This window comes from Rhinolophus sinicus, linkage group LG11 (assembly GCF_036562045.2).
Source record: "Rhinolophus sinicus isolate RSC01 linkage group LG11, ASM3656204v1, whole genome shotgun sequence".
NCBI classification, from domain to species: Eukaryota; Metazoa; Chordata; class Mammalia; order Chiroptera; family Rhinolophidae; genus Rhinolophus; species Rhinolophus sinicus.
This window is the reverse complement of record NC_133760.1, coordinates 65,281,581-65,298,657: the sequence shown is the minus strand read 5'-3', so window position 1 is coordinate 65,298,657 and position 17,077 is coordinate 65,281,581. Positions and strand designations below refer to the sequence as shown.

The 17,077-nt window shown below is 48.9% G+C and overlaps 1 protein-coding gene across 1 annotated transcript in view; it reads left to right on the top strand.

The window, feature by feature from the left end:
- The window catches only part of LOC141567617 (uncharacterized), a 341,191-nt gene that overhangs the window by 15,822 nt on the left and 308,292 nt on the right, over positions 1-17,077 (top strand). The window contains exon 2 of the mRNA XM_074315600.1: positions 12,644-12,737. The gene's annotated coding sequence lies outside the window, so the exon portion shown is untranslated. The remainder of the gene's footprint in view (positions 1-12,643; positions 12,738-17,077) is intronic.

Sequence of the window (17,077 nt, the reverse complement as noted above, 5' to 3'; positions counted from 1 at the left end):
TGTCTGCTCGCGCCCTCGGACATCAGACGTCTGTGTTCCTGGTTCTCAGGCTTTCAGATTCCGACCAGGACTTACGCCACTGGCACCCCCACCCCCACCCCACCCCCGCTCCCATTCTCAGGCCCTCAGATTTAGACTGAATTCTCCTACCAGCTTTCCTGGTTCTCCATCTTCAGAGACATCATGGGACTTCTCGGCCTCTATCATGGCACGAGTCAGTGCCTATGACAAATATCCTCTTGTATCTATCATCTCTCTGTCTATCCATCTATCCAGAGGGTGCCAAAAAAATGTATACACATTTTAAGAAAGGACAAAACTGTATTAATATTACGCTGATGGGAACCACTTTGAGCACCTCTTTGCAGAAGTCAAATGTGACTTGTATTCATCTTTTATTGTCGGTATATATTGAGTAGTACAATTTTAACAGTTTTTTCCTAAAGTGTGCATACATTTTTTTGGCACCCTCTGTGTATCTATCTCCTATCGGTTCTGTTTCTCTGGAGATGCCTGACTAACACCCTGAGAGCAAATGAACACATGCCATTCCTGGGAAGGGAGGGCATCTTGCCCCAGCTCACAGCCCCGGCCAGTGGCAGAGGCAGCGGGACTCCACAGCCTGTGCTCTGAGCCGCGGCTCTGTGGTCTTAACCTCAGCTCCCTCTGGGAAAACCTGAGACCTGAATCCAGGCGGTTCATTTTGGGAGGTGATCCCAAGGAACGGGACTGGGGGTTGGAGAGCGGGAGCAGTGAAGGAAGGCAAGCCAAGCCAAGGATGTTTTCAGGCTGCCAGCGGTTGTGGCAGCTGGGGTTCCCTCCTGCCGGGAACCTATGAGGAGTGCACAGAAGGGGTCTTGGAAGAGTCCTCGGGAGGAATGGGATAGCATCTACCTAGCAGCTCCCATCCATCCCCCACTGGCCAAGGGTTATCCCATCACGTGTGAGTGTCCAGAGTACCTGTTCGGGTCACAGAGGAGCCCTGGGGCAGAATGGTCTCAAGTGCATGTGACAGGTGCTGTCAGATGACACCTGGGCAAAGCTGAGTGCTGCAGCCAAGGCCGGAGTTATTACTGCTTCTGGTAGGTGGACACGCAGGTAGGCTCATTGTTCTTTATTTCCTCGGTGCCCAGTGTGGTCTGGGAATAGAGCACGTGCTGGGACAACAACCCCCCCGTTTATGTTCCTGGCACCAATCTTAGTGACGGCCCTACTCTAACTGCTTTACAGACGGGGACATTGAGGGGAAGAGGTTTAGAAACTCAGTGCAACAGAGCTCTAGTCAGAACGCAGGCTGGTACCCACAGGGCCCCAGAGCTTCCTCATGCTGGCTGAAGTGGGGGGCAGGGAGACCAGTGGGAATGGGGAGGGAGGAGCCGTTATGCAGAGGAAACAGCTAGAAGCTTAACAAAGGCCCTGAGGCAGGAGAGCCGCCGGGGCTTGTGTCAGGAAGAGCGGTTTGGCCAAGTGTAGGAAATTTGGGGGAGACTCTCCTAAAAGAGTTGTGATTCAGGGTACAGTGGGTGCGGATTTCACAGCAGAGGCAATTTCTCCTTCAGCAACTTAGTTGGCAATGGGTGAAGGAGCTTCTGTTGGACTTTCAAACGCCTCTGTCACTCTGCAGTCTCCCTAATGACAGAAATCCCTGCTTCTCCTTCTCTGTGTGAGAGAGAAGTAGCAACACCAGCCTCTCCCCACCCTACGCGTACATGGGTGTGTGTGTGTCCTTCGTCATGGCCATGGGGGAAAGATAAGCCGGGGTGGTGACCGCTCCTGCTGGCCTTCTTGGCATGTCCCCCTGGATCATACAGTGTGTGCCACCAGGCAAATTGCTCCCCCACCCGATGACGCCACGGCCATCTTTCCATGGACAGCGTATGAACCCAAGTCATTCTTCTCACTGGCTGCTTCACGTTTCAGTGCATGTACACGCCATAGTATTTTTAACAGTGTCTCTTCCCATTACTCACTGAGAACCTGTCATGGGCAGCACTTTTTTCTGGGGACCAGAATTTACGTTCTAGTAAAGGAGACAGGAAATATACCATTAACTAAATAAATAAACAGGAGCATTACGGATGGTGTTAAGTGTTATAAATAAAACTGGGGTGGGGAGGAGGTTGGGTGAAGTGTCACTGTAGAGATGACACTTAATAACTCAAATACAAACTTCTGGATCACACAAAGGCTTCATACTTGGCCCTGCCACACTGCTGGTGGCACCTGTGAGCCCGTAGGATGTTGGTGGTAGAGGTGGAGGGGGCTGAGTCCTACAGTACTGGTCGTCCCTCTGTATCTGGTGTCCTCAAGGGCAGTGGCAGAAGGTCCCCAATGCCTGTTGGGGACAGATGCACAGGCTGCTCTGCAGACCCACATCCCCAGTGGGTGAGCCCTTTTTCACAGGCCCAGCGAGGATGTCACCGTACCAGGCCCGGCCTGCTGCAGTACTTGCTCACTTTTGCGACCTCTCAAAGGAAGGGACTTTCTCGTTTGTAAGATGGAATAAATGCCTCTTCTGTCTGCTTTTACAAGACGATGTATGTGAAAGTGTTTCAGAGGGAGACGTTTCTGTGCGAGGGCTGCTGTAACAAAATGTGACAATGTAGGTGGCTTCAAACAATAGAAATTTATGGTCTTCTAGTGTTGGAGGCCAGAAATCTGAAATCGAGGTGTCAGCAGGTTAGTTCCTTCTTAGGGGCTCAGAGGTAGAATCCATTCCAGGCTTCTCTCCTACTTTCTGACAGTGGTCAGCAATCCTTGGGATTCCTTGGCAAGTGACAGCAGAACTCCAATCTCTGCCTCTGTCATCACGTGGTATATTCTCCCGGTGTCGGTGTCCAAATTTCCCTCTGCTCATAAGGACACCCGTCCTTGGATGAGGGCTCACCCTAATGACCTCCTCTTAACTTGATTACATCAGTCAAGACCCTATTTCCAAATAAGGTCGTATTACCAGGTACCAGGGGTTAGGACTTGAACATGTCTTTTTGAGGGGGACACAATTCAACCCCTAACCATATCAAATGTCATCATCATCACCCAAAAAAATCAGTGTTAAAAAACAAATACACCACAATGCTCTACCATCAAATGGAACATGCCTGTTTTTGGTGTGTTGGATCCCCACCTTACTTGAGGTCTGCTTTGATACCACAAAGGTGGCCACGTTGAAGGAGAGCAGCGTTGGTCACCCCAAAATATGTTTCTTTGGGATAGTGATTATTTTAAGTTGGTTAATTTTAAGAAAATGCAGACAAGGGAGAAAAATGAAAACCAAGTAGACGTTACCTTTTGTAAAAAGTTATTTAATTTGGGGTATTTCCCTCACTCGAAGAGAAGGATATGTAAATCTTTATAAACTTTGATCAATAAACTAACAATAACAAATAATAATAATAATGTACTCTTTCCTAAGAGACCTACATCTTCAGCCCCCTCTCCACCCCATTCTCTATTAAGATGGTATTTTAAGCTTGAATTCTAAACTACCACAGGAAGTTACTCATTTTCCCCTGGACATCTCACATGCATACATGGATTATATATGTTAATAAACTGTTTGTTTTTTTCTGTTAAAAAAACAAAACAAAACTTTGATCAGTGGAGAAGGCAGGACTTAAATCTGCTTGTTTACTATACTTTTCCTGGAAACCTTCCTAACTGACTCTCCACCCTCAACATCTTTTGTCTTTGGCTGAAGGTGGTATTTAAGGTGACGGCTTCCACCATTTTGTCGAGTTACTCAGTTTTCCTGGGTCTCTTCCACGTATAGAGGAGGTACACATGTTACTAAACTTTAATTTGTTTTTCTCCTGCTAATCTGCCTCATGTCAGTTTGTTTACGAGTCCAGCCAGAAGAACCTGGAAAGGTGGGAAGAAATTTATCTTTTCTGTTCCCACTCATGGGCCTCTGCCCTGCCTTGTTGGTCATGTTTGAAACGACGTGACCTCTTCCTCCTGGGACCTTCAAGATTTCAAGAGCCAACCTGGCAGGCTTCATGCATGTCACTTCCCACTTAGGTGGTCCCAGCTATGACCACCCTTTCTAACCCGTTCCCGCACGTAGCTTGCTGTCTTTTCTTAGCCTCCCATTAGTATTCTAGTGGACTAACTCACCAATGGTAGAATACACCAAGGGGAGGTGGGAGGAAACTTAGCTGAAAGGAGGATTGCAAACACATCAGAACACAAAACATACACAGTCAGCCAAAAGACCCCCATTCCTGGACCCCATCCAGACTCGTCCCTTTATTATTTTTGTTCTCTTCCTCTTTAACTAGATCTTGCCTGAAAACAGCCTGGGCGTTGCTAAGGTAACGCCTTAGAGCCTCCCCCAACACATCATTGTTTAATTCCAGCAGGGGCAGCCCAGAGGAATTTGCTATTTGTTTAAGAGATGAAAGCCACAAACTTCCACACATTCTCTGATTTCAGTCCCCTGGGATTGTATGGCCCAGCCAGACTAGAGCACATTGGGTGGAGGGGGTCTCATGGGACTAAACCAAATAGTGGACCATAGTCTTTGCGAATGGTCCTCACCCTCCAAAGACCGAGATTTGGAATCTTTCTTGACTGGGGGAATAACTGTTTTCAGGGAAGGTGTGAGAAGGATGTGTCTGGAGAGGACAGCCTCCAAGGGATGGTTTCCCCCTCGCCTCAAATCTGGAAGACTTTATTTTGGTTACAAAATGGGTAAGATAGATGACTCAGGTCCTTCAGAGCATAGGTGATCTGGACACCGTCAGGAAGGGAGTGAGTGAGAAAGTCAACTGGTGGCCTTCAGGGGCAGGCTATGACGTTAGTCACAGCACGGAGGCTCCCTGCTTCCTCTCCTGCCGCAGCTGCTTGTGAATCGGTAGATTTGGATGCAAAGTGGCAGCTGGGGGGAAGAGTACCAGGTCAGTGTGGGAGGGCAGATGCAGGGAGGGGGGGAACGGGATGAAAGGACATGGATCTCCAATTGGTGAACGAAGGACTCTCGTTCACAATAACTGCCAAGGCTTGCTAGACAGAGAGGTCCGGGGAAGCCTGAAATTACTGGCCAAAGGAGGCTTCTGGCTAATCTACTGATCTATTGATGGAGCCCAGCCACAGCGTCTCTGTCCCTTATTAATGTTCTTACACCTAGTTCTCACCTTTGGTGCCCTCACCGCTCTTGGGATGGGAAGTGGGAGGACGAGACCACATTCCTCTCCAGGTCGGGAGACATATCCAAGTCCACAGTGGTTTGCTTGAGGTCTTGCAGAGTTGGCAGGACCCAGGCATGTCTACCAGCAGACTGGTGCCTTGGATGGTCCCCCGGAACCCAGAGAGTGCTGGAGGGCAGCTCTTCTCAGAGAGGGGCATTACATTTACAACATTGATTACTTGGACCTGGGGCTGGAGCAAGAGGTGAAGGAAGGAAAGGCAATGAAGGGACAAAAGAAGCCAATCTACCCCCTCCGTACCCCCTCCCCAAATGACTCAGATGGTTTTTGAGATGAGAAAAGACTCACCGAATTCTTTCTGCTCTCTGCTAGTATCTTCCTTTGGAATGCAAAGGAGAGACTTTGAGCTGTCTGCAGAATCAAACGTGGATCTCCATCTCAATGCCCAGAAACAAAGGCCAAAAAATGTGAGGAATTTCCAAAGCGCTTCCTTGCAACAGCATCTCCCCCACCCTCTGGCTCAGCTCCCCAGGAGCTGCGAATGGGCATGGAGGCTTTCTTGTCCGGGCCTGGCCTGGCCTACTGCCCACTCGGTAAAAGCTTGTATCTGAGAAGAAATGAAACTAGGAACCTCTCAGCTCAGCTCATGCTCTCGCGCTCACATAAGAACATACTTCTGTGAACCCGGCTGGGCCTGGTGAGTGGCCCCCAGGACACGGCAGGCGGTTTGCACTGGGGAGTCCACACTCCTGTCCCAGCCGCCCTGATGGCGGTTGAGGAGTGGGAAGCACCCCACGCTTCTCCAAGGCAATGGGGGCATCTTCACTTTCTGACGAAGCCCTGTAAGAGGAGCCCTCACTTGGGTCAGGGTTCTTTAGCTTTCCTTCCCCTTTGGAGGACATCGTAGGAGTGAAGAAAGAAATTGGGAGAGAACTCATTTTAAGACACCTTTGAGACACTCCATATACCAACGGGCCCTTGGCAGTCTGGGCAAATGCCTGCCCTTTCTTTCTCTGAAAGATCTGTTTTTTTGGGGGAGTCACTGTGACTCCTCAGGAGGTGAGGAAAAAAAAAAAAACAAACCCAGAAAAGATGACAACCTGTAGAATAATCTTTGGAGGAGTGGTTGGTAATGGCAACAATTGGATTCCACAACCCGCAGGGAACTGCTCTAGTTACCTACCGCACATTAGGGGAATTACCCTGCTCCTGGACTGCCCAGACCTACCAACTTGGTAGACCTGCGTCAGTCTCTTGTGGGGGCTACGAAGTAAGAAACAACGTCCCCTCCCACTTTCTAAGTTCTAGCTTGGCTGATAATTCAAACAACAGACAGCAGATTAACAGGAGAAAATCAAATTTTAATACCTGCACACAGGGAATTCACATAAGCATGAAAATTCCAAAGACCGGCAGGCAAGACGACAAAGGAGAAAGTGGGGGGGCAGAATCTTAGATTTCAAAAGTTGAAAATGGGCGATTTGCAGGTAATTGAGGAGGAGAGGAGCACACAAAGCAGGGAAATTCCTGTCAGGCAACCCAGAAACAATGGGACGGGGTGGGGGGTGAGCCAGCCACCAGGCCCCTGCCTGGAACCCTCCCACCTACCACACTCAATTCAAATTAAGCTAAGGAGAATATCCTAAGATTCCCTTCCTGGAACAGGCCTTTCCATCTGAATCTCTGAGACAGGAAAGAGGGTCAAAGATTCTTTCTGAGTCTTGTTTCTTAATAACTAGCTTCATATCAATATCCCAAAAGGCACCGTTTTGGGGAGGTGGCAAAACTTTGGTTCGCGTCACTTTCCTTGCTCCTCTCTGGCTGCCAGAATAATTTTCTTCAGGCACTGGCTCTGTCACGCCACTGCCAACTTTAGAACCCGCAGGAGTGCCCTCTGGCCACTGTGTCTGGCCCAGGGGTCTTGGTGTGGCACTCGAGGCCCCACAGCAGCCCAGGGTCCCCTCTCCCCAGCCTCTACGCTTCACTCTCCACTGCCCTCCAATATGGCCGCTCTCACCGGCCGTACTTCTCATTTATCCCACCCCTCCCCCAAACAGTCCGTTTTCACCTTCTTGACTCTCATCCAACATGGAGGACACCTCTCTTCCTCTCCTCCCCCTGCCCCCATTTCAAGATGGCATTTCACGAACTCCCTAGTCCTCTTCACTGCTCATCCCTTTCATCATCTAGCTTGAGTCACTTGTCCTCTGGAAGGCTTCTCTGACGAGGAGCCCTGCCTCCCCTCTTGATGTCAGACAGGCCTCAGAACCCTGTGCAGCCTCCCACTCCGTTACTTGCTTACCCTTGGGAAAGTGATGGTCCTTTGAGCCTCTTTTTCTCTTATCTGTGAAATAAGGAAATGATCACCCACGTTATAGGTCTTCATGAGGGTCATGTGAGATAATGAGAGCATGTGGTAAGCGCACAACAAATGTCTCCCCTCTTTTCCCCCCCAAATCCCTTCAATTCTGATATATTCCGTCTGCATTGCATTTGTGGGTAGTTTTGGCTTTGGAACTCTCTTCAGGAACTCAAGTGTATATATTGTGGTCTCAAATGACGTGTAATCTCCTTGAGGTCAGGGGAGACCCTATTCCAATGATTCTCTGAGTGAAGTCCTCTGACCACCAGCACCACCTGCGAATTGGGGAGAAATGCAATTCGCAGGCCCCGCCCCAGTCCTGATGAAGCACTGACCCTGGGGCTGGTTCCAGCACACGCTCACGTTGGAGACCCACTGCTCTACCCCACTGCTTGGAGCATGGATGCTCTGCAGACTAGCACAGAACTCACCAAGCGCACGTGCTTCAAAAAGCCCATTGACTGGCTCTCTACTCGCTAAGGTCCCTGCCAGCAGCCTTAGTCCTCAGAGCTGACTCCCTTCAGCCCCTGCAGGCAGTCACCTTCCAGACGGCTCTTTTTCTTCCCCTCAGCTGATTGCAAGAGGGGAAAAGAAAGTATCTTCTGTGTGCTTTGCTATGTGTGTCCTCTCATTGACATTCGTGACAGCCAGGAGCTTGGACGGCTGTTGACAGAGACGCATAACCCCCACACCACCCCCCGTCCCCCAAGACCGGCTGACTAGTGTGAGCTCCTGGTCCTGTTGCTCTGAGCCCCTGTCAGCATTTCCCAGGAGGCAGACAGAAGGTGGAGCTGAGCGAATGGAGGGAGCTTGTCCTTGGTGGAAGGTGAGGGGACAATTCACCCCACACCCCAGGCCTTTGCTCGGGGTGCAGGGGCTGCCTGCGCGGTCGAGGAGGGCCCGCCTGGCATGAATGCAGACCTTGTATGGACGGCCTCACTGGAGCCGGCTGCCTCAACACAGGGGCTTTTCACGAGCAACCTCGCCACAGAGGCGGCTTTGAGCGTGACTGCTGGCTCGAGGGCAGCCGTGGGGTCTGGCAGACGCGTGGCATCGGTGGAACAACACTGATGCTCTTGCTGACCCTGCTTGGCCAGTGAGCGGAGGTGGGGTGGGGCTTAGCTGTCTCCTCTCCGAAGGCAAGATGCTAAGAGTCATATTGCCTACAGCGTCATCCTCCCTGACCTCCTCACTGGTGTTCAAGGCTGTGGCAGGGCGACAGAATGTGGGTGAAGGGGCTGCTATGTGCAGGGAGCAAGCTGGCATGCTGGGCAGGAACGGGTTAAAGACAGCTGCCTGGCTACCTCTCCAAAGCTCAACTCCCCTGGGGCCTCGCTGTCAGACAAGGGAGGATGTCAGATGCACTCTTATCCATGAAGGGGGATACAAGCCCAACGTGCCCCCCCACACACACACCAGGGTCATTGAGAGGTGAGGGAGAGCTGCAGTTTTACTCCAGGCTGTGCAGAGGCTACAAGTCAGGGACAAATGACAACTGCCCAGGGGCAGTCAGGACCAGGGTGATGAGGGGTGGGGATATGTGGGTTTAATGCTTCCAAAGGAAGAGTCTCCCTTCCCCAAATATAGACACCCCCTCTCTGCCCACCTACAGCCACCCCTCACCTCCCCCAGGTGGTTAATTGATCCATGAGCCAGAAACCTCTCTTCTCACACTATTTTCTAGTGACCAGCTGTACTGGTTGACTCAGGACCAAAGGAGATCCCGAGAATGTAGAACTTTCAGAGCTAAAGCTGGGACTGTTGGCCACCCTGCGTCCATCTTGGATACTTTTGCTACATTTGAAGCTTCTTATACTTATTTCCCGTGCCTCCTCCACCAAAAAATTGATAGTCAGTGAGAACAAACGGAGGTAGGCGCCTGTTTGCTCCTTGCAAGCAGGTTAACGATCTATTCGATGTAGGCAAGGTGGATGTGTTGATACCCTGGGTTAAAATAAAATGGGGAAGAAAGTTATGGCTGATGGTTTATTTAGTACAATTAGACTGAGGCGGTGGCCGTGCTTTCCCTATTTTCACTTCGGTGGACACGCTTACCCCCTGTCTGTTCCTTAAACATGGAACAGACAAGGGCTCTCGCATGCCACCTGGCCGGTCCCACCCATCCCTTAAAACAGCCCAGGTTGGGTGAGGTGCCCTCCCAGGTGCTCGCAACCTCATATGTGAGATGTATATACATGCACACATACATACACAGTATGCACATGTACACATATGTACATGCACGTGTACACTCAACACTCTTCACGCTCAGTTCCTTATCTGCTCCGGTGCAATGTGATCCCCTTAAAGGAAGAATGGTTGTGTTTTTCTGTATCCACTACCCCATGTAAGTATTTGCTGATACGTGAATGAATGCACAAATTATTCCCATGCAAGCCGGAGAATTAGGGAAGACATCATGGGCAAGGGGACCTGAAAGGGGGACTTGGATATAGCCAGGGAGAGATGCAGTGGCAGCCTTCTGAGGTGGAGCTATGGACACTGGGTAGAATCCACGCCTCAGTGTCTCCAGACCCTGCCCCGCCTTCCATGCCTGCCCTCCTGGCTGTCGCTGTCATGTAGTGGTGACTCACGGCTCCTTGGGGCTTGGGTTTTTTTCCCTGAGCTCACTGACAGGCAGGCCCACGAGCGCTGGGAAGCCGTCCTGGAGACCTGGCATGCCTAGCTCTGTGAAAATGACAGCTGTCTCAGGGGGCTACTTGATTTTCATGGCAAATGCTGTTCTGTTTTCACTCTTCCATCAGACACAAAGAAATGATCCCCACCGGGTCATCTCGGGCCACTGGTGGGTTCATGTTCAGCCATCTCTCTCCTTCAGAGGCCACCCTCAGGGCCCAGCCCAGGCCTCTGAGGCAGCTGAAAGACTCTCAAGCAGACAAGCTTGGGGCAGGTGGGCCCCTGGAGAAAAGCCTGGAAGCAAAGGGGACAAACTCAAAGTAAGCCCCAAGACAGCCAAGGCTCTGGACCACCAGCAATTTTGGGCCCCTAATAGGGTTCAGCTACCAGGGCAGGACCCCCATGGCGTTCCCATACTATGCCCCACTCCTTGAACCATTTCTCTCTTCCCTTTCCCTCTTCCTTCTCTTTTCTTCCCACTCGCTCTGCCCTGTCTGTCCCTCACCTCTTTTCCCCAGCTGGTGGTCCTCCATCTTAGCCCAGGGGAGGATTGTGTGGATGAATGAATCCTTAAGCATCCTGACATCGTTCACCTGTTTTTGTGCTTCTCTTCTCACTTGACTAGAATGAGGGCAGAGACTCACTGCCCCAGCACTTAGAACAGTGCCTGGTACATAATAACGAGGCCAAATATTTGGTCCCATACTGTGGGGACAGAGCCAGGAGTGCAGTTTCCAGGCTGTCAGCCTCACGTGGAAGGGTGCTGGCTCGGGTAGTAGATGGTCATCAGCTGTGACTAGTTGGCCATCAGATGTTACCGGTTAGCCATTAGCCACTGATATAACTGCCATGGCTAAGCTAGCAAGGGTAGATTGTGGATTGTGAATTGCGGATTGCAGAAAGGCGGATTGCAGTTAGCAAGTGAGGTTGGTTGGAAGCGGAAGGCGGGTTGCGGATCGTGTGGCTCCTGCTTCCTGTGTCTCCAACCCAGCTGCCAGCAAGACCATAGTGGTATGACTCCCCTATCTATGGCTCTGTGGGTGTTCCTTTTTGGCCTCACCATATCCTGTGTTCTTATGCGGGGAGTGGGACCAGAGACCCCACATGACACCCTGCATGACACATACTTTAGCCTATAGTGAGGCTGGCAGTGCCCTGGCTCTGTGGTTGGAATTTTCCTAGGACAGACAGCCAAGAACCCGGAGCTGGGAAAAGCCCCCTGCACTTTTAAAATCACTTCTTTTAATTATCTAGGCTCCAGGGAAAGAAAGATTGTCCCCAGGCTCTAGTCACCCTGCAGCATGAAGTAACAGAATTGTCTTATCCTCTGTGGGTCCAGAGTAGTCAATTAAAATGCGTTTAGAGCTTTCTAGGACAGGAATAGTCATACTAAACAAGATTCATATCTTCGAGGAGCAAATAGCCTAGTCCTTCACAGGGAACATTTATATATTGGAGAGGCAGAGACAATGTAATGTGTTCACCAAATTCAGATTCATTTTTCTCTTCCTAGGCATATCGCTAGGCTGCGTTTCCCAGACACCCTTGTAGCTGGTTGTTTTTCGTTTGTTTCTTTTTAATTTAATTTAATTTTTTAAACTTTATTTAAGTGTGTTTTTCCAGGACCCATAAGCTCCAAGTCAAGTAGTTGTTTCAATCTAGTTGTGGAGGGCGCAGCTCACAGAGGCCCATGTGGGGATCGAACTGACAACCTTGTTGTTAAGAGCACCGTGCTCTAACCAACTGAGCTAACGGGCTGCCCCTGTAGCTAGTTTTGAGTGATAGGAGTCCTGACCAATGGGATGTGGGCAGAAGTGATGTGGTATCATCCATGCTCCTTTCCCTTCCATTTAAGATGACAGCCTCCCAAGTTGGAAATAGCCTGAAAATGTCAAGTAGAATACCCTAATGCTCAGTGGCTGTCACTGGTATTAATGGTTTGGAATAGCCTACATATCTAGACAAGAAAATGAGCAAACAGAAAAAAGTAACCAACTTCAAAAACATACTACACTTGAAAAAGGTTGTTAAGGGATGCATACATATGTATTGACAGTATACTGAAAAACAATACTAAAAGTGAACAAAAGAATTCAGAAAACTATTTTCCCTCAGGTAGAGGATGGAAAGGGTTGTAATTAAGAGGGCACAAAAGAGCTTAAAATGCTGTGGTAAAATATATGGTGATAGAAAGAGAACTGATTCTGGGTGGTGAACACACAATGTGATATATAGATGATGCATTACAGAATTGTACACCTGAAACCTACATAACTTTACTAACAATTGTCACCCCAATCAACTTTAATTTAAAAAAAATGCTATAGTAATGTTCTCTTTATTAAACTAGGTCATTCATATGTGGGTATTTATTATGTCATTTTATGTTATTGGTCTAGAAATAATACGTAATCAAAACCTATCTATTATCTATGTATGTATGTATGTATGTATGTATGTATCAATCATCTATCCCTTTCCTCATATGTATACACAGCCCACATGAAATGGTGAAGGAAGAGGAATGTCTGAAGAAAGGAGTGTGCGAAGAAAAAAGGAGTGGATCATTTATAAATCCAGTGTGTCTACAGGTGGGTGAGAAAAGGAGAGCCATTGACAGAGAGGAGAGGATTGGTTGGAGGTCTGGTGACAGCCTGGACCCTGAGGTTGGGGAGGTGCTGGAAAGGCAGGGTCTCTGCAGGAAAATGATGCCATATACAAAGATTATTGAAGAGAGTTTCAGGAAAAAGCTATTTACAACAGATGGGCAAGGTTAAGAGAAACCAACAAGAAATGCCACAGTACCCCTCAACTAGCAAGAGCCGGGAGCCATTACCACTCCCTGGCTGGAGGGGGAAAAGGGGAACCTGGGGAGACAGGTGCATGAAGAGGGTTCCCTGACAGGAACACAGACAAGTCATGGTGACCTGAGAGAAGGGAAGTCTCACTCTCTTCCCAACTTCCCATCTCTGGTTGGTGTTTCCCATCGGTTGAACCCATTCAAATAGTCCCTACATGTCAGCCTGCTGGGGTTCAGGATGGAGAGTGAATCTGGAGGTGCAAATGGAAACACCTGGTCCATTAGTGGAGAAGAAAGTTTTGTAAAGAAGGTTACACGTCACTAGTCAGAATACTATACAGGCGTAACTCGGAGAGAAGGTGGGTTTTATACAAGACCACTGCAATAAAGCAAGTCACATGATTTTTTTGGTTTTCCAGTTCATATAAAAGTTACATTTACTCTGTAGTGAAGTCTATTAAGTGTGCAATAGTGTTATGTCTAAAAAAACAACATACACACCTTAATTTAAAAAAATACTGTTTTGCTAAAAAATGCTAACCACCATCTGAGCCTGTTGGGAAAATGGCACCAGTAGACTTGCTCCTTGCAGGGTTGCCATAAACCTTCAATTTGTAAAACACAACACAACACAACAAAACCAAAACCAAAACCAAACCAAACCAAACAAAAACCAAACCAAAACAAAACAAAACCACAATATATGTGAAACACAATAAAGTGAGGGTGAGCCTGTATCAGGCTGGTGCCTTAGCATAAATCGCCGCAGTGGCACCAACATTTATTCTTCATTCAAAGAAACAACAACAACAACAAAAACCAGTTTCACTAAATGTTTTTTATAGAACTGTAATAAATATTAATTTTATTAAATCTTAAGCCATGATTCTTTTTATGTTTTTTTCTGGGGGATGAAATAGGAAATACACATAACGTAAAGCACACTGAATAGGATGGTTGTCTTAGGAAAAAGAATTTTTTAATGTTGTGAGCTGAACTAGCTGCTTTCTTTGGAACTTTATTTATTTATTTATTTATTTACTGAAAGTATGACTGACAAGCTGTGTTTATTAGACTTGGATATTTTGCAGATATTTTTGAAAATGAACAAAGTGACACTGTCACTTCAATGAAGACAACTGATTTGTTGCCAATTATAAAATTTCAGCTGTAAAAGCAAAAATTAGAATTTTGGAAAAATTGTATCTGCCTTTGTGAGCTTGACAGCTGCCTGATACCAAAAGAGTTTTCTGATGAGATTGGTGTTGATAGTAATGAATGTGGCTTTTGATATTGTGTGAAATGGGCCCACACTTGCAAGAGTTCTTTGATTTAATGAACCAATATTTTTCAAATAACCAATACATGAGATTGCAAAATCATGCATAGATAAAAGATTCATTCAAAATGCAAGAGACACCAATGTATTTCATTGTCACAGACTATAAAAAATTCAATGATACAGCCTTTGCTGAAGGTCCCGCCCAGTGAGAAGGGGGTAGAAATACTCTAGTTTCTTTCTTTCCCCTATTCTCCAATTTCACTGCCAACCTAAATAAAGGCAAGCTCTAATTACCAGAAATTGAGTTTATTTGAGAATAGCAGAGCAATTGCAATTTGGAAAACGTGTGCGGCAGCGGACTACAGGCAAGTCCGCGGAGGACTTGGGATCGGGTGTATTTGTGGTCAAGGAGAGGGGAGTCCAATCAGGGTCCAAGCACCAAATTCATTGGTTGGAGGATGGTGGTCTTCTGTCAATCAGGCATTTAATGTGAAATCAGTCTCGCCGCTCACGCTCAGATACCGCTCTTCCGAGGGCGCATGCCTGAGAGTCTCCATTTCTTCTCCTGCGATTCCATTTTAGATTGAAATCGTTTTTGCATGTCCCACTCGCAAGCAGCTGCATCTCTATCGCCAGCTCCAACATGGTACTAGGTACCAGGTAGGTACTTAGTAAATATTTTAGGAGTGAGCAAGTGGCTGACTGTTGTAGGGCGATGTGCAATGTAGGGGTGCATCCCCACCTTCGAGGTTCACACTGAGCAAGTATCCTCTCCCTCCTGCATCCAGAGTCCCAGAGAGCCAGAGAAGACGACCGCCCTGGGTGCCCTTTCTCCCCTAGCACACAGTTCTCAGAGCCGGGGGCTTGAGGTTTAATTTCGCTGTTACACAGTGGTTATGAGGTCTTGGGCAAGCCACGTTAACTTTTCTGGCTCCCCCTTCTCAAGGGTAAGATAGAGACAGTGATACCTGCCCTCCTCACCTCTCGAGGTTGGTTTGGAGGTGAGAGTTGATGTTCTTGAGAGTGTAGCATCAAAGCATGAACCCGAATTCCGAGGGGCCTGTGAACAGTCATCCTGGCTTTAGGCCCTCGGTGGCCACACTGATGTCACCAGCCTTGCTGTTTTTAGCTCCTGCAGAGAGGAGATGTTAACTGGAAGCGCCTCAAGGGAAACATCTGACTGTGGACTTGGCCACGTCTCCGTGGGCTTCTGGCAGCCGTGGTGGAGGGAACCTCCGGCAGGTGGGCGTGCTGGCCGGCTGAGGGCCCAGCCCGTCTTCCTCCACCATCCCCGCCGCGGGGTTCCCACCTGGAGCCATTGATGCAGACAGTGGGACCTGGTTAGGCCCAGATCAGCTCTGGTCCTAGGATAGGCTCTCGCTCTGCCAAGGACAAAGGAAAGAGATAGGTCCTGAGCAGAGAGAAGTCTTTGGGAAGTGCCCGGGTCCTTTCCCTGCCGTAACCTATGCTAAGCCCTGGGATATAGGAACTAAGGGTACAGCTCTACCCTCAAAGAGGTTATGGTTGAACGGGGTAGAACAGATGCCCTTATCTGGGTCGAGGACCCTGCTTTGCTAAGGAGCAGTGACGGCTGAGGCTTGCTGGGGATGGTGGCAGTGAGTGCCTGCCCCACTGCTGCTGGCTGGCTCTTTCTCTCGAGAGCTGCTGCGGCAGCTGCTGAGGCAGGTCTGCCAGGCGTCAAGGAGAGTGCTTCCTGGCTCCGGGCTCTGGGGTTGACTCAGAGGGCAGTGTGCTCTGGGGCAGTGTGAGGCGGGTCTGTGGGAAAGGGCTTCTCTCAGAGAAAGGTTCCTGGGGAGAAACAATCTCACTTCCTCATTTCTCCAGCTGAAATGCTACCCGACCTTCCTTGGGGGGTTATGTGAGCCCCCAGGTCTGGCCCACAGATGCCTGAGAGGCCGCCACTGGCAGGGGATAAGAGGTGGGGTGGTCCGTAGGAATGCACTAGCCCCCCTACACCCTAATCCCCAGGGGGAGTGTGCGGCTGGTACCGGCTGGAACTGTGGTTTCACCACCAAAGCCCCTCGGAAGCCGGGAGGCCAGAGTGTTTGAATTATAGGCCTGGTCCGGCTGGGTGAGGGGGCTGAGCCAGGAGCCCTGGGCCTCACGCCCCTTTTGGGTAGATAAGGACCCATCAAAAGGAACTGCTCGTGGGCCCACCCCTCGTACATCACTATTTCCAGGATCCACCAGCCAGTGGTTGGAGCGACAAGACAGATAATATATATACCGTGTTTCCCCAAAAATAAGATCTAGCTGAACAATCAGCTCTAATGTGTCTTTTGGAGCAAAAATTAATATAAGACCCGGTCTTATTTTACTATAATATAAGACCGGGTCTTATAATATAAAGTATAATATAATACCTGGTCTTATTTTCTATAAGACTGAGTCTTATCTAACATAAGACAAGACCGTGTCTTACATTAATTTTTGCTCCAAAAGGCACATTAGAGCTGATTGTTCAGCTAGGTCTTATTTTCGGGGAAACACGGGTATTTGGTATTTCCTTGTGATGTCCTTTGCACAAACTTATCTTGTGTGAGAACCAGTCCATGCACTTTGGCTTGAAATGTACATCAGAGCAACTTCTGTGCGCCTCAGTAGGACTCCATGGGGAACCCCTGTACCCATCCGCTCCAGGCTTGGGAGCCAGCATTTTGTTACAGCCTCTGATCCAGCCCCTAGCCCTGGGAGAAGTGTGGATTTTCCTGGAGGTTTGTGGAGGTCAGAAAGAGGGGGCACTTCACACACCAGTCACCCAGCAACACTTAATAGCAGACTTCCCTGCCCAGCAGACATCCTGGCCGTCTCCACATCCCTGTTCCTTG